The 24371-nt window shown below is 36.0% G+C and overlaps 1 protein-coding gene across 1 annotated transcript in view; it reads left to right on the top strand.

Moving 5' to 3' along the window:
- Positions 1 to 13154: 13154 nt before the first annotated feature.
- The window catches only part of LOC139134413 (plasma membrane calcium-transporting ATPase 3-like), a 139831-nt gene continuing 128614 nt past the window's right edge, over positions 13155 to 24371 (top strand). The window contains 1 exon segment of the mRNA XM_070701275.1: positions 13155 to 13364. The gene's annotated coding sequence lies outside the window, so the exon portion shown is untranslated.

A 24371-nucleotide genomic window follows, 5' to 3' on the forward strand; every position in this document is an offset into this window, starting at 1 on the left:
GTATCTGCAATATGTGTAGCAAACTTTGTCAACGTCTATTCAGATATATATCTCTAATTAGGAAAGATCATTATATATGCAAATTAGGAATTGGCTGAAGAGAAAATGCAAATGACTTTCAATAATATTGTATTATAGTGTCTTTAATGTACATAGCAAGTTTCATCAATTTTGATCAAGTCAATTTAGATAAATATCCCTAATTATGAAAATTCATTTAATATTCAGATTAGGTTTTGACTGAAGTAAAAATGTCTTTTGACTTTCAATAATATTATATCACAGTATCTTTGATGTATATAGTAAGTTTCAACAACTACAATCAAGTTAATTCAGATATATATCCCTAATTGACAAAGTTCATTATATATGCAAATTCGGAATTGACTGAGGTAAAAATTCTTCATGACTTTCAAAAATGTTGTATCATAGTGGCTTCAATACATGTCGCAAGTTTCATCATCTTTGGTCCAGTCATTTCAAATATATATCCCTAATTAACAAAGTTCATGAAATATGCAAATTGGGAATTGGCTGAAGTTAAAACGCTTAACGACTTTCAATAATGTTAAATCATAGTATCTTTAATATAGATACCAAGTTTGGTTAATTTTGATCGAGTCAAATCAGACATATATCCCTAGTTAGGAAAGTTCATTAAATATGCAAATTAGCATTAATCTTTCATGTCACCCCTTAATGGTTCCCACTGCTGATATATCTTGGTGTGATCAACATTTGTAGCAAATCTCATCAAATTGTGTGTAGTCGTTTTTTGCTCACGTGTTTACACACGTGGGCATATGTCGCAGCAATGTCTGTCTGTCTGTCTGTCCGTCTGTCTGTCTGTCTGTCTGTCTGTCTGTTGGTCCATTTTCTCAAAAACGGCTTATCAGATCAGAATCAAATCTGGTACATATATTCAGTTAGCAAATGGCAAGAACTGATTAGTTTTTGGTGGGTCTGGCTTGCATACTTTTTGCTCATTTGCATAATAAATGATTTTAGAAAAAATGGATATATATTAAAAACAACTACACAAAATTTGATGAGATTTGCTACAAATGTTGATCACACCAAGATATATCAGCAGTGGGAACCATTAAGGGGTGACATGAAAGATAAATGCTAATTTGCATATTTAATGAACTTTCCTAACTAGGGATATATGTCTGATTTGACTTGATCAAAATTAACCAAACTTGGTATGTATATTAAAGATACTATGATTTAACATTATTGAAAGTCGTTAAGCGTTTTAATTTCAGCCAATTCCTAATTTGCATATTTCATGAACTTTGTTAATTAGGAATATATATTTGAAATGACTGGACCAAAGATGATGAAACTTGCTACATGTATTGAAGCCACTATGATACAACATTTTTGAAAGTCATTAAAAATTTTTACTTCAGCCAATTCCGAATTTGCATATTTAATGAACTTTCCCAATTAGGGATATAAATCTGAATTAACTTGATTGTAGTTGTTGAAACTTACTATATACATCAAAGATACTGTGATATAACATTATTGAAAGTCAAAAGACATTTTTACTTCAGCCAAAACCTAATTTTAATATTAAATGAATTTTCATAATTAGGTATATTTATCTTAATTGACTTGATCAAAATTGATGAAACTTACTATGTATATTAAAGACTCTATAATTCAATATTATTGAAAGTCATCAAGCATTTTCTCTTCAGCCAATTCCTAATTTGCATATTTAATGAACTTTCCTAATTAGAGATATATGTCTGAATTGACTTGACCAAAGTTGACAAAATTTGCTACACATATTGCAGATACCATGATACAACATTACTGACAATCACTAAGCATTTTTAATTTACATATTTAATGAACTTTGCTTATTAGGGATATATACCGGGATTTACTTGATCAAAGTTGGCAAAACATGCTATGTACATTGATGATTATACCAGGTACTAGATCAAAACAATATCGAAAGTTATTTCACATTTTCATGTCAGCTTATTTATAATTTGCATATCTGATGAGCTTTCACAGCTCGGCATATATGGCTTGAAGGACTTGGCCAACGGTAATTACACTTGCTTGATAAAGTGGTGATACAATAAGAGCAGTAAAATTACTTTAATATTTTTATTTCAGCTAATTACATATTTGTATACTTCATGACCTTTTAGAATTAAGCGGCGGTGATTATTGTTCATTATGTTGATCATAATAATTTCAATGAAGTTGCAAACATGTGGCAAAGGTTCAAATTTACACATAACTTCAATATATAATGAAACACGTGAGCATTTACAGTTCAAATCTGGTTAATGTATATCCGTTTTTTCTAAAATCATTAATTATGCAAATGAGCAAAAAGTATGCAAGCCACACCCACCAAAATCTAATCAGTTCTTGCCATTTGCTAACTGAATATATGTACCAGATTTGATTCTGATCTGATAAGCCGTTTTTGAGATATCGGACCAACAGACAGACACACAGACGGACAGTTGTTGACAGCAATGTGTACACAATAATAAACCGTTTGGTTTATGTGTGGGCGGGTGGGTGTGCCAAGCATGTGACTACCATTCAAATTGTTTTTGCCGGATCAAGTTCCAGTGTAGTAAACTCCATGGTGTGCATTAACAGATGCTACTTCATGACAGGAGTGTTTGTTTGGGAGAAACTGTCGCAAATATCCGCTAGTGTTACACAGGCCTTCGTTAAGCAGCTTCTTTCACAAACGTGATTTTTAGCAAATGTCACTCATGATGTACCGGCAGGTAGACTCGGTACAGTCTTTCAATGAAATATCTGGGCCAGGCACTGCTGGATGAAGGCTTGGTACCAGCTGACACAAGTACCCAAGCAACAAAATGTCATCCACATGCTTGAATTATTCTAGTAGAGGCAGATGTGCATCCCCTTTTTCAGTTTAATTCACCTTAATTGTCAATCTGGTCAAGGTCAGCTGGATCTGTATTAGCTTCATAGATGAGCCCGCATTCTTAGAATATTTAGCTGTTATATATTTACCTCTGCTTTGGATTTAGATTGTAGAGTTTGCATAGACTAAAAATAGTGAAAGACATAAAAGCTAGCATTTTCATTTGTGTATCATTTTTCGCTGGCAAAGTGGATGGTTTTGTAATAACTTACGTCATTTGTAAGTCTCCACTTCTTATCCAGAAATAAACTGACACCCACTAACGACATGATGAATCTATTTACATCCACAAGTCTATCAACAAGTTTGAAAGTTTATTGTTTATAACATCCTGTGTGACATGGGTTATCGTTTCAGAGAGGTTTGTGTCCTTAATGTGCCTCGTACTTCTTCACAGCCATGTCCCAACCCAAGTTTCAGGATTTTAATTGCATAATGATTAATCTATGCACTTACATAAGTTGCATACTCCATTTTCAAATGAACTTAAAGTCGCTGTAAACATCACCAGAAAATGTTTAAGTTTCAGTGAAATTGTCAAATGCTACTTGCCTAATACTAAAGGATACGCAATAGTCTTGACAATTTGGTGCACTCAACAGGTTGTTACAACTTACATAGTGTATGCCGATGCAATATGTTGCAAATGTCATTCATGCTCATGTGCATTATGTGTCTTTGCCTGAACCGATAAGATAGTGTTAAAAGATGTAGTATTTGTACACCTGCTTAGCTTTGTACACGATAGCAGTTGGCTCACCTTTGATTAACCAGGGGTCGTGACCGAGGTGACCTGACAAACATATCTTAGCTATAAATAGTTCAATGACGTCAAAAATCCAATTGACTATTGTCTCGGGGGGCCCACTTGTTTGTCAACTATAAATACTCTCCAGTTGGTAAACTGTGACGTCAATTGTAATCCTGTCAACCCGAAATGCACACCCTCTCATACAGTCTTCGGGTGGTGATTTGTGCCTTGACGTCATCCACACCAAGGATACCGGCATTCAGTCCAACCCTATGTGGCCTATACAGGTAAACAGTGCTCTGAATAGACCAAAATGGGGCTCACGAAGTAAGATTTATGTGAGAACCTGTTGAATGTGCATTAAAACTGGTGATGTGATAAACGCACAATGTCCATCCAACTTGTTTGCTCAGCACAGTCTTTCTATGAGTTGTAAACTTTTTGCATTGGCTCAGTATTCATTCCATTTTATTATGACCATGTGTTTTCAGCGTGGTTTTCATGTGTTTGTGTTAATAGCAAAACTCTTGTAACGGGACTGCAATAAAGCACAGACAAAAAATTTATCCTTGTCTGTGAGTAAAGTATAATTGATAGAGAAGGAACTAACTGCACTTGATGTCAGGTTTCTATACATGAACTTAGTAATATATATTGAATTTCTGATGAAATCTGTAATTTTGTATTTTTGGGTTAATTTTTTCCATTTTTGGTCAAAAAATGTGTATTTCCAAAGCTACTCATCTGATAGCTTTGAAATTTGGTATAGAGGTTTCTACAGATGAACTAAATGATATTTTATTGAAATTATGATGAAATCAGTAATTTTGTAATTTTGGGGCAATTTTTGCCATTTTTGGTCAAAAAGTGTGTTTCTCAAAAAGTACTGTTCTGATAGCTTTGAAATTTGGTATACAGGTTTCTACAGATGAGCTAAGTAATATATATTGAATTTCTGATGAAATCTGTAATTTTGTATTTTTGGGGCTATGTTGCAATTTTTGGTCAGAAAATTTCATTCTCAAAACATAGGGCCAAAGTCCCTGAAGCTACTATAGACATGGATACAAAATTAAGTATTTCCTTACTGTATGAAATTATCTCACTAAGGTCATCCTACGGACAAGTAAACTAAATATTAAAGCTGTCAGACCAGCGGTTTTGAAAGAACAAGCAACTCAACAGTTGACAGAGCTCTGTTGAGTTATGTAGAGAATAACCTTTTGTGACACATGTATTGATGAAGAAGGTGGATATCTTTGATTAACATTGTGAGTTCTGTTTAATAAGTTGAGACTGTACATACTCAGAGAAAGCACACTGAAGAGACAAAGGTTTGAAACTTAAGAAGTTCAAGGTCATCAAAGCATTATAAGGAATCATGTTACACTTTCATTGCACTGTTTACACAGATTGCATAATTGCTATAAATAGCACATGAGGAATCTTTATACAGCCCAGCTTTACCATAAAAACCCTATCACTTTGACCACTCTTTTAATTGACCACTCTATTTTTTTCCTCAAAAAGTAATTTTATTTTATCCTTACCAAGTCAACCATAAATGGAAATTAGAACTTTCTCCATCTCTATCTCTATCTCTATCTCTATTGACTATTTTGAGCAATTTCTTTTAGATAACATACAAGGCACAATAAATGACGGTTCAGAATATGTCAAAGTTGGGATTCAGGAAAGTTGCCTTTACATGTTTTAATCCTCCAAGATGGTAAGCATTTCACTATGAACTGTCAAAAAAAGTTGAACTTTCTGATAATTCTACACTAAAATTATTTTGGCTTTGATGATTTCCTAATTAATTCAATTATTTAAAATCATATTAATTATTTTTTTGGGGTGAATTGATAGGGTTTATACAGTACAAGAATTACATACAATGTAAGTCAAATTTTGACCAAAAATGACAAAAAAATTCCTTAAAAATACAGATTTGCATATTTCATCACAATTTGAACAAGTCTAAGTTGGGTTACCCCTAGGGACCTGTATACCAAATAACAAAGCTGTCTGGCCAGCGGTTATGAAGAAGAAGATTTTTTACCAAAAACACCTTTTTTGGCATTAATTTGCCTATTTTCAACAATATCAAAAAATTAAAAAAAATAGTTTCTCAAAATCGTATTTTTCATCTACACAACAAATATCAAATCAGTAAGTACTGCGGTTCTCAAGATATTTGAGTGGACGGACGCCTCACAAACGGACATACATACATACATACATACATACATACATACATACAGACTGACGCCGGACGGATACCCATCCCAATAGCTTCTATAGACTATAGTCTATAGTAGCTAAAAACTACTCATCGGATAGCTTTGGTTGACATGTTCTTAGGGATGATCCGATGTGATGTATTCAAAGTATGATGAAATTGTGTATTTTTGCAGCTTATTTAAGCCACTTTTTTCTGGCCATTGCATTGAGCTATCACAGATTTCCACCTTCTTCATCAACATGTGTCAAAAATAGTTACTCTCTACATAAACACAGCGGAGCTATATCGGCCGCTAGGTCGCTTGTTGTATTTTTGGGGCATTTTTTGGTGTTTTTGGTAAAAAAATCTTCTTCTCTGAAACCGCTTGTCCGATTGCCTTGAAATTTTATATGCAGTTTACTTAGGATGACTTCAGTCAGATTTGTTCAAATTGTGGTGAAATTTGCATATTTGTATTTTTAAGGCAATTTTTGTCATTTTTGGTAAAAAAAGCTTTTAAAATCTTCTTCTTCAAAACTACCGGTCAGATAGCTTTGATATTTGGTACATATGTCCCAAGGGATGATCTATTTCAGATTTGTTCAAATTGTGCAGAAATATGCAAATTTGCATTTTTAAGGCAATTTTTGCCATTTTTGGTCAAAAATTGTATTTCTCTAAAAGTACTGGTCTGATAGCCTTGAAATTTGGTATACAGGTTTCTATAGATAAACTAAGTAATATATGTTGAATTTCTGATGAAATCTGTAATTTTGTATTTTTGGGGCAATTTTTGCCATTTTTGGTCAAAAAAATGTGTATTTCCAAAAGTACTCATCTGATAGCTTTGAAACTTGGTATACAGGTTCCTACGGATGAACTAAATAATATTTATTGAAATTATGCTGAAATCTGCAATTTGTATTTTTGGGGCAATTTTGCCACTTTGGTCCAAAAATATGTATTTCCAAAACTACTGATCTGATAGCTTTGCAATTTGGTATACAGGTTCCTACAGATCACCTTAATGATATTTATTGAAATTATGATGAAATCTGCAATTTTGTAATTTTGGGGCAATTTTTGCCATTTTTGGTCAAAAAATGTGTTTCTCAAAAAGTACTGGTCTGATAGCTTTGAAATTTGGTATATAGGTTTCTACAGATGAGCTAAGTAATATATATTGAATTTCTGATGACATCTGCAATTTTGTATTTTTGGGGCAATTTTTGCCATTTTTGGTCAAAAAATGTGTATTTCCAAAACTACTCATCTGATAGCTTTGAAATTTGGTATATAGATTTCTATATAGATGAATGAAATAATATTTATTGAAATTATGATGAAATCTGCAATTTTGAATTTTTGGGTCATTTTTTTCCATTTTTGGTTAAAAAATGTGTTTCTCAAAAAGTACTGGTCCAACAGCTTTGAAATTTAGTATACAGGTTTCTATAGATGAACTAAATTTGATCTTTTGAAATTATGATGAAATCTGCAATTTTTATTTTTGGGGGCAATTGTTGCCATTTTTGGTCAGAAAATTTTATCCTCAAAAAACTACTCGTCAGATATAGCTTTGGTTGACGTGTTCTTAGGGATGATCCGATGTGATATATGCAAAGTATGATGAAATCTTCAATTGTGTATTTTTGCAGCTATTTTAGCCACTTTTTTCTGGCCTCTGCATTGAGCTATCAAAGATTTCCACCTTCTTCATCAACATGTGTCAAAAATAGTTATTCTGATAAACATAGCGGAGCTATATCAGCCGCTAGGTCGCTTGTTCATTTAATGACATGCATCATAGACTAGTGTACACAATTGTCAGATATATACATGTAGTGTGTAGAATCAAAACAAATGTTTTAACGAATTGCCTAATTTTTTTTTTCTGTGTGACAGACAATAGATACTCATGTACTTAAGGAGAAATGCTAAAATCAAGTTTAACACCAATTTTTATTATGTTCACATCTCCCTAAGTCCAGATAGGGCAAGTGATTGGGTTTATATTGGCTGTTGACCATTATGAGACAATAGTTTGTTGCAAAATTTTTCTCCCCTTCTTATCAATGATATTTATGCAAAATAAAAGTTCATCATTTTCCAGTTTCGATATCTTTCATCCAGTCACAGGTCTTTCTTACATTCACACGTAGATTCCACACTTGAATTTACATATTCCAAGTCCTGACGATCATATTTAGTGTTTGTTACACTGGCGCATTTACCAACCAGATCAAATAACTTCCATGTTTTCTGTGAAGTTCATTTATGTCCAAAAATTTGACTTTTTGCCATTGTACAGAACTTAGGCACAGTCATGTCAAATAATAAACAGAGGTACAAAGGACGTTGGTGCCCCGGTCCCCATGTTTTCAATGTGGGCAGATTTCTACAAGTAAAACACATATGACTACAGAAGCCAAAGTAAAGTTTTAGGTTATACAGGAATTTCATACCAGAAATGCCTAAAAGTTGAAAAGATGCATAAGTTTAGCTTGTGCCATGAACAAACAGAAACTTTTTACCATGACGGTAATTAATGTTGCAAGTATGTATTATATCATAATCTCCAAATCTTGCTGTGGTGAGAAGTTGACTTTTTACCCACAGTGCATTTCAATATTTGTAGTTACCGGTAATGCCCCTTAGCACAAGACAAAGGCTATTAAAGGTAGAGAGAATTGTGAAACATATAATAGCACAGATAAAGTTAGTTTTGTATCGGAGAAACATTGTCAGTCTTCCCCACATACCACCATATGTATAGTGAACTGCATTTTGGGGTGAAATTCCAATATCACATTTGTTGTACACTAATGCACTTTATTTCTGACCATCAAGTAAATTCATATCAATTATCACACACACATATAATTACACAGATATAGCTTGATGGGGAAAAACTTACCAAATTTTTTGTATACATTGGACTTTTACTCTTCCCTTTCTAGGCAAGTATTTTTTTATTTGAAATTAGCTATTAATTATTGACAGATATATATAGATAGATATACACACAACATGCCAGTGTGTGGTCTCTTTGTTATTCATAGTGTACACATTTATGAGTTTGTGAAATATTAGGTCTTCCTCCAGTTTTGATGTGATCAGAGTCACAGTGTAATAGATGTTATGTGAGATGCATGACAACTTCAGGGCAGGTAAATCTTTTGCTCAAGCAGGAAACTTTTCAATTCAAAGTGTTAAATTGCCCCAATGTCTGGCCCAGTCGACATACACACTACCGCTATGTCTTCTACCGGGCAATTTTTGAAAATGCTGGTTTTAATAGGGGCCCATTTTACCACTGCTATCAGTGCTAAAACAATATTTTAGCATCGGTGGAATGAGCTCTCGTCCAATCAGAATGGCGCATGGTAGCATAATATAATATAATAAATGTTTTATTATGATAGTAATTCATTCAATTCCAATGCATCCATGCATTTTAGGGTCTTGAAAGCCATTGAATTTTTTTGTTTCAAAGTTGTTTCAATGTTTTTGTAATATTCATCAAAGAACTGTTCTCAGGATCAAAGTGAAGTGCATCATGACTCTTAGATCATGAAAGTAATTGTACCTGACATAACTCAGGGACGATTCAGAATTTACTTCCAGGGGGAGGGTGGAGGATTTTCTATTTTCTCGGTGATTTTTTTCCATGGCCCCCCCTAGTAAATTATAGAAAAAATCTATGGCCCCCCCCTCATCTTTCCTGTTTTTTTTCGATGGGCCCCCCTAATATATACATGCATGCTTATACACTATAGACATATCCAGTCTAACAAATTGCAGGAACTGTAGTGGACATTTAATCGATGATATAACAAAATCATTTCAGGGTTATATGACTATAAAAAGAATGATTTGCAGGGACTGCAAGTGGCACACTTTTGGAAAGGGTAGCAATAAACATATCTGGTTGTAAATTTCTGAAGAAAAGTTAATTACTAAATATGAATACTTTTTTCGTTATGTCTCACTGATACATATGATGCACACAAAGACTAGCAAAGATGTCAGCTAGAAATGGTGAACAGAAAATCAGAGGAGCAGATAATTGGCTAAGTGATATATATCTTGAAGTTTAATGGTACATCTCATTTGCAGATATCCAGATATTTCTGGAAAGTGAGATGTACATGTACATGCACACGTTCAGCATACATTTTCATTTGATGATGTTGAATATTTGCAGACTCACGGTGAAAGTTTTAAACATTAGGAATTAAAATTGGTGAAAGCCAACTTGTTTTTAATTTTCTCTTTTTTTCTAATTTGGTTGTCATAAAACCAAATTGCTGCCACTGAAAGCAACAATGCTGAGGAATATTTTAGAACATTTCTTGAACAAAACACCTTATCCAAAACATGAATTCACATGCTATTCTGCTCATTCCATTCACAATCCAATGTTCATATTAAAATGCAGATAACCCTGTGTAAGTCAAAATTCACATTTTGTCAGCAGTATTTTTCAAAATTGACAGAGCATTCAATTCATATTTCAAATTTTTTTAACAAACTTTAATTTTAAAATAGTCATGATGCGCATGTTTTCAGATGACACGAAACAATACATGTTAATTTGTTTTTTTGCCTTTTCTGCCAGCCGCCACTGTGAAATCTTTGATTATACATATCAGAATGAATGGGACACAAAAGTATTAGCATCAATACACAATGTGTAAGCCTATCCACATTTCTCCTAGCCTCATACACACTGAGATCACTTCTTGGACTACAGCAAATTTCTTGTGTACACAATATTTCAACAATCCGACAACATAGCATTGGTGCAGTGCCACATGATCTTCTGGATGCACATACAGGATTATTGGAAATCAACCCTTTTGTAAATTTTTCACCATATATTTTTGACAGTAATACATAATATTTTTATTTTCAACATTAAAACCTATTCGTTGAAAAGCACCTTGAAGATGAGACGGCCATAAATTTATTTTCAAAAAAGTTTATAGTAGATGTAAGCACTGTAAAAAGTTATGTAGAACATTTAAAAAATTAGAAAGGGTAAAATTGATGAGAATGAAACATAGAAAAAAGGAGCAGAAAGAAGAGTAGCAGTAGCAGTAGTTTACTCAAAGGATGAAGTGGGTGTATATTTGGGGTAAAAAACCTCAATTTTTGTATTAATGATAAAAATTAATTTAAGTCGAAAACTAGACAGTATTTTCTGAAATGTAATATTTCACTTGAAAGGATAGTATTCATGTAGAAAAAAACAACCATTTTACTTGGCATTATCCATCTTCATTTTAAAATTGTAGGGGTTTAAAGACTGACACTCTAATAATTGATTAAAATCATGATCAGCAAAATTAAAATGCCTCTTATTCACAATGCCTCTTATTAAAAAAATCTAAGAGCTTTATTGCCAAACAAAACCAATTGATAGTTGTTGTGTTATATAGCATTTAAAAAACATAATGTGAAATTTCAGAAAATTTGACCCAGCCGGAGTGGAGTTAAATTCGTTGGAAATTTTGAAATTGGGAGGCAAAAGAAGCCAAGAAATCAGGTGATTTGCATACATTTGCATAAATCAACACTTCTTTATCATGCAACTTTCAACTTTACAACTTTACAAGCTACAAGGTAAACCCAACCTTAAAAAAGACATTTGCTGTAATTTTTAGCATTTGTTCAATGTTCATCTCTGTGTATCAGCATTTGTTTGTTATTCTATCACTACATAGAACACCCAATGCTGTATTTAGCAATATACCAGTGTGAACATAAATGACCATTGTTATTGTTGATAAATGAATTCTAGTCTGGACTTGATCTGAGATCTCTTTTCAACAAAAACAACCCTGACTGTTCACTGTATGGTTTGTATTGACACGCTAAATACTGGACATTTCATAACGCTTCAGGGAGGAGAACAAGATACTGCAGTAGATGCATAAAACAAACCACTGTGAATATTACCAAATTTGGCAGCTAAAGGAGTTTAACTAAACATGTTGAGTTTATCTGTCACCCAGGTAGCGTCTACGGTGCTCTTTTGTAGAGATCAGAAATTCTGGGCAAATATTGAATTGATGTTTTTTTTCCTTGGCCCCCCCCTTTAAAGATTGTGGTATTTTTGTCTGGCCCCCCTAAATTTTCTTGGGAAAAATGGGTGGCCCCCCCTGAAAATCCTCCACCCCCCCCCCGGAAGTAAATTCTGAATCGTCCCTGGTGACATGTCGGTAAACGAAGGGCCAAAAGGTGCACATCCTTGTCCTAACAAAATATTTCAAGAGCAGACGAAAATTCTCAAAAGTATTCCTGGCATCAGCATACACAATTTTTATGTCGATCAATAGATTTTTGTGGAAGTCGAATCAACAGCGAGAAATCGTGCATGGGGAGTAGGGGGGGGGGGGGGGTTGTTACAGACTACCCATCCCCCAACATCGAAAATTACTGGTTCATTCATTGCAGCTCAGTTGTGACGTTTCGCTCGACAACTTTGACGATGACGCGCAGCCGCGCCCCCTTCTAGTTCTGACCTCGAGTGTGACCGGGCCCTAAAAGCGGGGGCGTTTTGTTACTAATTTTGGCAGTCTTTGGGACAAAAATAGAATATCAATACACCTAATTCCTGTTCTTTCGAGCAAGATGACCATGAGTCATTGTCATAATGTAAGACAACAGCACCAATTGACGTCATGTGTGATTTACGCAATCCTGATGGCAACACCACGGGTTATGACAATGGCAAGAAATATGTGCCGTGTATTCCGGTCTGACGTCTGTCTGTCCGTTGGACTGTAACTGTCTCGCTCCAGGGTCTATGACGAAATAGTTTCATAGAAAATTAGAGAAAGTAAGGCTAAAGTTTCGGTGAACAAAGTGAAATTTCCAATATTTTTCGTTGGTTTATTGACTCTACAGATGGTCAGAGCAATCGAACTTCGAAGCAATTTGTTAATGTTATGCCTCATTTTGTCCACGTTTTTCTCACGTGGAGAGAGAAACACTCACTGGAAAATACTCACTGCTCTTACATCATCAATGCTTCATCATTCTTATAAGTGATAGCGTGAATATGTTTGCTACTTGCTAGCTACCGGTACCTCCGTATATGCTTATACTAGGGATTCCTAGGGATTGGTAAAGGTCAGGTAGTAAAGGATGATGACGTCGGAGTTCCTAGGCAATATGCTAATTAAAATATTGACGAATCAGACGAAGAGTTACAGCGCATATCGTCATGTCACGTGATTCAGCGTGGGGTGGTCAAATCTGACCCTGAAATCACTATACCGGCTGCAAAATTCTGCGGAAATACATTTCGTTGAATGGAGATGCTGACTTTAAAAAACAGCGAGACATTGAAGGGATAATTGGCTACCGCACTTGCTTCGAAACAGGAAGACTTCGGTCCGACGGACCATATTTTAAGTCCGACCTAGATTGGCTTTATAACCGTAAGTACAACAACTCTCCCTTGTGTGTACCCCAACCAAGCCCCCAGTGGAAGATTCGCTCCGTCAACGTACAATAAATCCTGCTGTATTCTGTCGCGCCGATCGTAGGCTCCTCCCACTCATTCTTCTTTGCACGGCAACGATGAGGTTGCAAGTGGGAGAGTACATGTATAACAGATCACTTCAGATGATGAAGTATTTACACGATCTCAACAACAGCATTGAGTTTGAATCGTGATTAGGATAACAGTATCTGTATCATTGCATGGACTCCTCGGTCAATGTTCGGGTCTCGTTTCATGTTTCATGTCTTTATGTATTATCACTACGGTCATGCATAAGATCCACCATTTTGTTGTGAACTCTCGATTCAACTTTCACTGTTTGTTAGGTCATCGAAGCGGTAGCATTACCAGGATTGCATAGCTAATGCAGTCTGACATTATCCTCCGAACCCAGTATAACACGTTGATGATTATAATTTATGAATTATATTGCCCTGTTGATACTTATGGTGTCAATAATGTTATGCTGATTAACTTGACAAAGTACGTCCTGAACAATGATCAATCATAGAAATATCGTCATACGCACACACGTATATACTGATGTTTTTTCCGCTTTTCATTTCATCCAAGAGTCCTTACTAAAAATGTTTGTACATCCATGCTATGGATGATACACGGTGGATGCCATTTCCATTTCGGGGTGTGATATTTAATGGTGATTATTATAATAATAATTGATTTGTGAGACCAGCAGCAGAGAAAGCGTGTTTCAAACCCCACTGAGCTGAGAGCAGTTACATTGCCAGAAAAAGAAAGTGCATGATCCTGCTTTGTTTTAAAATCATATAGGATTATAGCCAGTGTCTATCGTCAGATGTTATTTGAACGACCAGTTCGGACCATGGAGGTAGGGAACTGCTAACTCCATGTTCAGACCATTGGTCGCTGCTTTTTCGTCCCCAACAGTGCGGAGCAAGTGTCATCTGGCATTTGTCATTCGTTTATACAAATGTCAGGGACACAGTTTAGATATTGGTCGGCGATATGATACCAGTTTTTGTACAGCCGTAGCCCAGTGTACAGTGCTGTGTTCCCACCACCACATTTGTTTGGAGACTGTGTAACACCGGCATGGAACACACAGCATCGTACGCAGGGCTGATATAGCCTCTGTTGGCTTGCACCATCACGCTCAAGTGGATTATATTGATTATGGTACTTTCTAAGAATGAAGTTTGAGCACAAAAGGTGTGTAGTGAAAGGAATTCACAGTTACAGTGAATTAATCAGGTTGATGGAAAATGTGTACACCCAATAGTAAAATAATATTTTGCTTTAAAACAATCAAAATAAATATACCTTAGTGATGAACAACAGCTACTGTTTGGTTTAGAACCAAATTTTTAACGTGCCATATTGTGTTATTTTGCATGTGACATATGTGTATATGTACAGATCTGTATTCAGAAGATAGTCCTGTCTATCATATTCTCCACCTCGATACACGTCCCTGGACCTCGTCATGTGAGTAACTGTCACTCACACTGGATGTTGTGTAAGCACATCATGTATTGTAGTGTCAGATGTTTGAAAGAATTTACATGTACAGGGCCAGATGCTGGCTTCCATGAAATGATTGGTTACCTGACCACAGTTTGCATCTCCAATCAGCTGGGACCTTTTCCTGGAGATACTTATATCATAGACCCTAGAGAAAAACTCTCTGGGGTCTATGTTTATATCTGGAGCAACTTTGATGTACCCATGTTTGTCTGCTGTGTTACACCAAACATGATTGGGGGACACATGTGTAGAACAATCTTTGTCAATTTGTAATTTACCGCAAACATTAAATGTCATGTTTACACGGTCCTGTTGATAAGTGGAAAGATTGATGTCAACAGAATATTGTCCGTGTTACAGTACACTGCATGGCTGGCGCTGCCTTTGGTTGAAGCATGTTATATACAGACATGAACACAGACCAGAACCATCAGACCAAACACCAGGCCCATGTCATCCCCTCTCGACATAGCCAAGTGTCACAACATAAGCACATGGCTGAGAGTATCCTGTATTTTTGCGTGAGTTAGACATAGCTGCTGGATGTGTTCAGTGCCACATCTGTCATGAAGAGTTCTGTAATCTATCAAAGGATATGGCTTCCACACATTTGGTGGCGACTATGTCATATATGTGCGCGTATCTCCAGTGGCTTCATCCCGGTTCACAGGAAATGAACCTTATGGGTTGGAGAAGAGGTGTCAGCCCATTTTCCTGTCTGACAATTTTCTAGTGTCATCCCCAGTGTCATCCAGCATTCTTCAAGAATCCACCATACCTAGCACCCGAGGGAATTTCCAATTTATTGTATTAAAATAGGAGAGACAAGTGGTTATGTGTTGATGAAGGGAAGTGTAAGTCTCCTCAAGCCTTCTGGATTACCCTTCCCACATTTGGTGATAGGAAAGATGTTTCATCAATTTCAGCTAGTCTTTTTCGTGACAGAGGTATTATGTTGACCTGATGTGATGGGTTGGTCAAATTTGTAGCTGTTAGATTAAGAATGAATGCAAATTTTACCGACGTTGTGAGAGACAGAGAAATCATAATCTCCTGGAAGTCAAGCTACTAGGCCATAACATTACATGTAGGGACAGAAATCTCAATAGAATGGAATATGATCTCATGAGTTTTTATCATTCCAAAGATCATGCATAAATTTTCATCACTAGCTTACTATTTCCTTCAGTATTATATATTATATCCCAAACATGGGACTATGTGCCCGAGGGTAGGTGACCATTTGCCCGTCGTAAGGAGGGCAAATGGTCTCCTGCCCCGAGGGTACATAGTCCCTTGTTTAGGCTATAATGTTTTTATTACATGCCTCTTATACACAATTTTGACACAAAATATTTAGGTTTATTAGCAAATGATAATCAAATGCTTTATTTCCACCTTAGACGAAAATCCGTTGACAGTGGAACGATTTTCATCATCGAATGGCGCAATGATATATTTAAACTACTGATATGCGGTTTATCAATTTTTTTTTCTGCAAAATTTTCCAAACCGGATTTCTGTGCAAAACATGAAATTTAGACATCAAAAAGTTGTCAAGTTGAAAATAGTTCCGGTTCACTTTCAGTCAAATGATGACTATGCGGCCCGCGACTGCATCGACAAGTTACCATTGAATCCTATGGAGCGCGCGATGTTCGATATACGAGGCATGTAATAAAATTGCGTTGAGTAGATAAGAAGCCTTGTAACCACAGTCTGTCAGTTATAAATTTTTCACCAAAAGATAAACAGGATGGGATGCCTTTTTTGCATGTTTTTTTGGGGGGTTACAGTAAGTTCCTGTGTACTTTGACATACTCAAAATGGACAATATCGTGAAGCAGGGTGAGCTTGGGAATGGTTTCATTCTACTTCAGGGTCTTTGACCCAAGTAGAGTGCAACATTTGATGACGTTTGCTCTGTTTTGTTTGACATTTAATTAATACTGAAATTTACTAAGGTTTGGTAGCTTTGCGGCTGACTCTCAGCGTGTTTGCAAGGTTATATCTGATTGGTCGATTGTCACTACGGTATTCACAGCCACTTAGGGAGTCTATTTGTATTGTTTTCATTATATTGGTAAGATTCAGCCACCCAATTGGATAACAGCTTCGAAATCGCTGGAGTCGGCTCCAGCTTTGAAGTTCACAAGGTCAGTTTGCGGGAAATGCACATTTTTTTGTGACCTGTTCACCTCACAACAGAAAAATTCTATGTGGCTTCAAGAGATGTGACGAGGTGGTGTGAATGACATCCGGTCACACCTGATCTGTCATCAAGTTAGCCATAGTTTTGGGTTTTATGTGTCAACTGTGAGGGTATGATGTCATAGGGATGTGCAGATTATTCAGCAGTCATTTGTTTGACCATTATTGCATTTGGTTGGGTTTTTAGTGTAGTAGGGATAACAAAAAAGAAGACAGGTCAACCATCAGAAATAATTTGATAGTGACATATTTTATCCAATACCTGTCCTTTTATACTAACAATACCTGTCCAAAAGACAAATGTGTAACTGTTGCTCTGTTTATCCCAACCTGTTCCATTGAGCAGCTGGATAGTTTCCAGTTTACGTTTGATCACCACGGTTCGAAAGAGCTTTACAAGCATGGTTGTATCTTTTATTTGATTGTATGAGGATTGTGAATCTTTATGTTATGGCTCCTTTAGCACTTTAAGCTTTCAAAATAATTAAGTGTTTTCTAGAAGGTAGCGGTTGTTACTTGATAGTTCGAACAACATTTTTATGATCCGTGAAACTACTAGTACCTTGTTTCATGGAACAGGTCAGTATGAGTTCATGTAGTGATGAAATTGATAGGAAAAGACTTGGAATGTCAGTACATGTATTTTAGAAGACAAAATTAATAAATGGAATTTATAGGTGCGTGTAATAAAATGATACTTGACGTTTGAATTTTGTAGTTTTTGTAGAAAATATACAGTAATAAGAAAGATGGCAAAAGCTTCAAATATTTTGTTGTTTGACTGATTTTTGTGAAGACAAAGAGGATTGAATAAATGCGTTTCTTTATTAAAGTCTTGTCAGAAGCATTTGTCATGATCAATCACTCCGTGCAGCATTGTCAGTCATGTGACAGTCACGTGATCCATAGCTTGTTGGATCTTGACCAATGCATTGTATGCATTGTGCAGCATGGTCATTTAATCCCTGAGTGTGGTTGGTTTTGATTTCATAAAAGATAAAATTTGTGTGCTTCATTACTTGGAAGGGATTGTTGTTTGATTGAAAGAAAGGATGTAGCATTTAAAGGGCTACTAGTACATGTTACAACAATGGAGCGATTACAGCGATGCTTTCATGGTTTGTTAGCCACATTGTTGAGTGGTGTTAGAGACACAATCTCAATTTCAAAGGTCCCCAGCCCCAGGAATTACAATTTGTCACATCAGTACCTATTATATTTTCAACATTACATAATGCCCAGTTGACTGTACATTAAAGAATTAAGAATGAGAGTTATGTTTGTACTGGGTGCAGAGAACATATTTGCTGTATTTGTCAGATCATAGACCCTTTTATTTAGAGTCTGTGGTCAGATAAGGGCTGAACAGTGAGAGGGGTACATGTTATTGGTCAGCCTCCATGTAACATTTCTCAGTGTGGTTGTCTGAGGTTGATGAGTTACGCAAAATAGGTGATTGCTGGAAAGTATATAGTTTAAGTTTGTACTGGGTGCAGAGAACATATTTGCTGTATTTGTCAGATCATAGACCCTTTTATTTAGAGTCTGTGGTCAGATTAGGGCTGAACAGTGAGAGGGGTACATGTTATTGGTTTGCCTCCATGTAACATTTCTCAGTGTGGTTGTCTGAGGTTGATGAGTTATGCAAAATAGGTGATTGCTGGAAAGTATATATTGGAGTTTTTGATATAAAAATCTTTAAACAAGGTCAATAATCACAATTTCAAATTAATCAGCTGTCATGGTTTATGTCAGCAATGCCTCACGGAGAAGATCAAAGACTACTCATCTAAGTGACTCAGCAATAGCATCAATAAATGTAACCATATAGCTTGGCTGAAATGGTTATGAACTTTGTATGACAAATTGTTTCACTCCTTTTCACTTTTCAAACAGTGAGACACTTAAGTAGTACATGCTTCAAAAGTGAAAGACTTAAAATTTCTCTCAAACTTTCCTAAATGAAACTGTTAACTATTCTTCCTACCAAATCATTGGTAAAAATCGAGGGTCACCATGCAAAGTTTGGAACTAGTGAAACAAATTGCCCAACATGCGATATTTGAAATTCAAAATGGCCACCCTCCCTGTGCTAACTCTATGGAGAAAAATTTAGTTTTGGATTTTCGAAAAACTAAGATGGTGAAAGTGTTTCTTTCTCCAAGAACTTTAAAATTAGCTCCCACAAGTGGTAGATATGAAAAGAATTGTAGAAATGTGAGAGTCCAAATATCTGTCCCTAAGGCATGTTCTACCTTAATAAACATTCAAGAATGAAAACCAACAAAGCGATAGACCACAGTGAAATATAAAATATTGCTCAGTATCACCATGATACTAAGAACTTTTCGTAAATTATAGGAATTGTGAAAATTTCTTTGTGGCAGCCCAATATCTTCACATGTGAATCCAAAAAAAATTTGCTTGCATAAAACATTTTTAGAAGCTAATTGAATTTGTTTGTATCCTGGCATGTCATGTTGGCTTAGAGGTTACAATGCCTACAGTGTACTTTTTGTACTTCTAAAAGTTGTTCAATGGGTATCAGAAATTTGCATCTATCCATATATGGTAAGAGAGGAGTGTCAGCTATGTGCGTTGTTTACTTATGGAACATCAGCAGCATTAATTACACAGCTTTGCGTCATACTTTTTTGGGTTGGTTCCCCTTGTGAAAATCAATTACCGGTATTACCTACATATTGCTGGCATAATTCCATTCAGCTTTAAATATCTGTTTGAAATTTATGGTGTTTTTTAACTTTCTCTAAAACTATCCCCAAGAAAACTGCGAGTGTCATTTTCTTTCATACTCTTTAACAAAAGTTTAGGGGTCACAGTGCAAAGCTCTGGGTGTGAGAGACAAATTATCTCAAATTTACTGATATTTGAAATTTAAATTGCCTCTCTAAGCAGTGTTTAACTCTCTAGGGAAATGTTAAATTGTTGGCAGTCTTGAAAAAAAAAATATGAAGACTGCAGTTAATCCACAAGCTTCAAATGAGTTCACACGAGCAGTGAACATCGGATCAGAGATGAAAAAATGCAATTCTAATGAAATCAAAGCTGCCAGCCTCATATATGTATCTGTAACCAAATACACCTGATTATTTTAATTTGAATGTTCATTTAAATTTACCTGTAAAACTTGAAGGTACAGGAAGTCTATAGATATCTTTCAAATACTGAGTAACGGATCACTGCATTCAATCTAGGAAATGATTTTTAACTGTCCGTTATTGTAAGCAAGGTTTTATTAAATGCTTTCAAAGAGTACAATGTTTGGGCTACAAGTTTGAGCATGAAAAAGTCCCAAATGATCTGAGTTGATCTGAGTCCATGTTTGCAAGTGTGTACCAAACGCCTCTATTTGCAAGGAATAAAAGATGAGTAAGAAATTAAAGTGTAAATAAATCACATTCTAATTTGTTTGATGTAGAAAATCACACAAGTTTGCTATACATGCATCTGATGACCATAATTTTGAGTACAGATTTTATTTAGGCCAAGTGAATACTGAATATAATGGCCATGAATTCCTGATATCATTGCAATTTGTGATTTTAACAGTTTACTCATGTCGAAAGGAAATACCTGGTACGGGAGGATGGATTTAATATTATGGTCATGACAGCTGCCAGTATTGGATTTTGTACCATTTTTGGTATTTCTGCAGTTGTATACTTGTGGTATGACAGACAAATCAGTTCCCGCAATTTATGCTTGAATGGTATCACACTTTGCGAACCATTGATACATCAAAGTCGCCAAAAAATAAGCACATTATGCAATGGATATCAATATTACAGAGGATTTAGTTTATACATTGTTCTTAGAAATGATGTGATCAGATCGTCCTCTATTCAGTGAGATGCTCGTTGAAACAGAGAAACCTGGTCCAATACTGAGAAAATTTGTGTGATTTTTAAAATTGTGGCACTTCTAATTTATGTTGAGTCAGGGGCCACCCAATGATACATGTAGGAAGATACTTCAGCTAAATGAAGAGTGTAAAGAATGATAATGAACCTGGCTGATTGTCAATGAACATCAACTTTAAGATTGGCATTTTCAGTATACTTCCCTTTACCAAAACCAATTCAGCTCTTTGCCCCCAAGCTCAGAAAAAAACAATACGCCGGTAGGTGAAATATTGGAAGGTAATGACTTCAGCCCAGTGTCAGGTGTATGTTAGCTCAGTGGTATAGAGCTGTGATTGCCATTGATTTGCAATCTAAAAATAGTAACTCCATTAATTTCTGTCAATGACATCGCTGTTTTAGGAGGCTTTGTGGAAAAAACTGAAAATTACAAGGAAAATGGCTGTGTTAAAATTATAGGCCGGTGACAATTTTGTAGCTTTAATGCAGCTGTTTTGTGTTATTCTCTGAATTTTTTTAACTCAGTAAGAATCTGACAAAACATGCATTAAAACTTGAGTAAATGAAATTCATTGCCGTGGATATTGCCTGTTAAGGGTCTTCACTGAGATCCGCTTTTTCAGGCCCATTTCTATATTGAACAATTAATTAATTGACTAGCTTTGCATAAGTCACATTCCACTTATGTCTCTACAGCCATATCAAAGCCTCTTCATCCCAGAGACGGATTCTGCTTTCACATACATGTGATGTTAACAGACAAACATAATACTGTTATTCAATCTAATGTGCGGCTGTATTTTGCACTCATTGCAAAGGGGACTGGTTGTTTTAAGGCGGAATTCCACCTTATCTGTTCATCTCCTGTCCACCTACTGTCTTAGGAAAGTTCCATTTTAACCAATCTAAACCAATCTAACCAGATATGGCATATGGCATGATTTTATAATAGCCTATAGACAATGGATGCTATCCCCCCTCCCCCAATCATCATTATCATCATTATTGCGGCTACATGAACCACCTACACTTTGGCCCTCAAACGATCCTACATGAAAATTTATACATTGTATGTAATCATATTTGTTTCTTGCCATCCCAAAAAAGCAAAATGAAATCAGTAATCAGTTTCTTAACAGTAGTTTTGACAACACCTTCCATGAATTTTGACAAGTGCAGGCATAGATGAAGTCGCTGATCCAAAATTTAGGTAACGCTGTGCCAGTTTTGACAGACAAATTCTCCCTGGATGGCATGACTTGAACAGTAGTTCAATAGTGCATCATGTGAACATATCGTTTGTCTAGGGACCAGACCTGGATGGTTTACTCGTGCAAATATAGGCTGCCATTGACGTCATTGTGCACTTGTGACATTCAACAAAAAGGGAAGGAATAAACCCTTTCATTGTTTTAGGATTTATGTAAAAATTCACAGAATGGCAGGTCTGAACAAGAAACCCTGGGGTTCTGAAGCTTAATGTGTCATTTGTTTTAAAATGTTTCCTGTTCTAATTATGTCTAAATTGAACCAGATTTCGTTTCAAAAATGCTGTATTAGCTCCATTGCCACAGATTTATAATCTAGTCATCTTTTTTCCTCCTTTCTGTAATAAAATTTTAGTTCAGAATGTAGAGTTACAGGGTTAGGGGAAGTAGTCTTTTTTTAACTGCACTTTTGAATGGTTGGATAAATTTTATAGCTTTTCAAACTGCGTCCCAGTGACAGTATTGATCTGTTCCACTAATCAATTTAATCACCTGTAGTGTAAAGTAATGACCGTATGTAGATTTTACAGTATTGATAACGCTAATTATCATGCAATGAGGCAGATGCCGGGAATTTACTCTGTGAATTTAGAACAGCCGCAAATTTGGTAATTTGACGCTTCTCATTATGATTACATGACTGTTTACGATTAGCACCTCTCTGAGTACATGTACATTGGTAATTATTGCATGATATCACTGTCATCATTATCAAATCAATCATTATTATTATCACCAGCAGAGCTAAGAAAACCACCTCTGGTATCCGCAGTATGCCTCAAGCCTTCTGTCAGATTGCTGTTGATTGCTGAGTCTGTTGGTAACGGTTGCTATCGTTCGCATTATCTGCGTAATCTGTTTGCTCTCAAATCACAGTCTTTGCAATACACGAAAGAAAAAAGAAAGAAGGAAAAAATATCAATTTCATAAAAACAGGAGCGCGCTGCGTTGATCTACTGAAGTTTTTGCTGAGTTGATTTACTGAAGTTTCGGTGTCATGTCATCGTTCGAGAATGATTCCGCTACTGACCCCCACATCTACATATGGAAATTGCGCCGTACGTAGTGGAAATAATCATCAAGAAAGTAATAAACATAAACATTGAAAATAATCCGAAGCTGGCAATTTCGTATGTTGCAATCACGAATTACCGAGAACATTGACTGAGAAACACGGTAAGGAAAATGGTAGGAAATAGGTGAACGACGCGACGTCATGACAGATCGCTAAAATAAAAAATAAGTTCACTACATCACGGAAGGATCGAGATTTCCATGAATCTCGCGTACCACGATATCAGTAAGCGATCAAGGTCGGCTGCTCGGTTGCTTTGAGGGTGACCCCGGACAATTCATCGCGAGTTATGTTTATTTTAGGAGCAATGGGATGAACCACGGACTGGGTTCATAGATATCTTCGTTATTGAAGAAATTAAAGTCCAACCTTTGTCGAAATCTTACGATGTAGTGCCAACTCAATGAGCCGAACTCGGACACACGTATCAATAGGCTAAGCCTTTCAAAGAAGATCGGGTGATGACGCTCACTTGCTCACCTTGAACTGACATTGACAAATGTTGTTTTGATGTCTTTACAAGCTTTTGTTTAATTCTCATAACAGAAGTCCAAACGGTACTGGGGCAACCGGTATGTCAAAACCTTACCAACCCTCTGAACACTACATGTCATTGTGGAGAACCATGTGTGAGAACACGTGTACATATACACAACCATACGGCCGCTTTCAGGGCTAGCATTTATATCAAAAGCGACTGTAGCGTACCGGTACTTTCGGCCGTAGATATGCGGGGGCCGTTTAAAAAAAGTGGCTCTCTTTGACTGACTGTAATTAAATTGATCATGTAGGCTACCGCCATGCTTTAATATTTAGTTGTTTTCGATGTCATTGTAAACTATGGACTCTGCCTGCAGTTCTACTACCTCCATGGGAAAATACAGTGTACGCACTTTTCGCAAGGATACATCGTACCGGTACTGACTCATCTCTTGCTAAGTCACGACCGAAAATGACTCACTTTCGCGATGTCATTGCATCATAAACGCTTGTTAGTAATA

This window comes from Ptychodera flava, chromosome 6 (assembly GCF_041260155.1).
Source record: "Ptychodera flava strain L36383 chromosome 6, AS_Pfla_20210202, whole genome shotgun sequence".
Lineage (NCBI taxonomy): Eukaryota > Metazoa > Hemichordata > Enteropneusta > Ptychoderidae > Ptychodera > Ptychodera flava.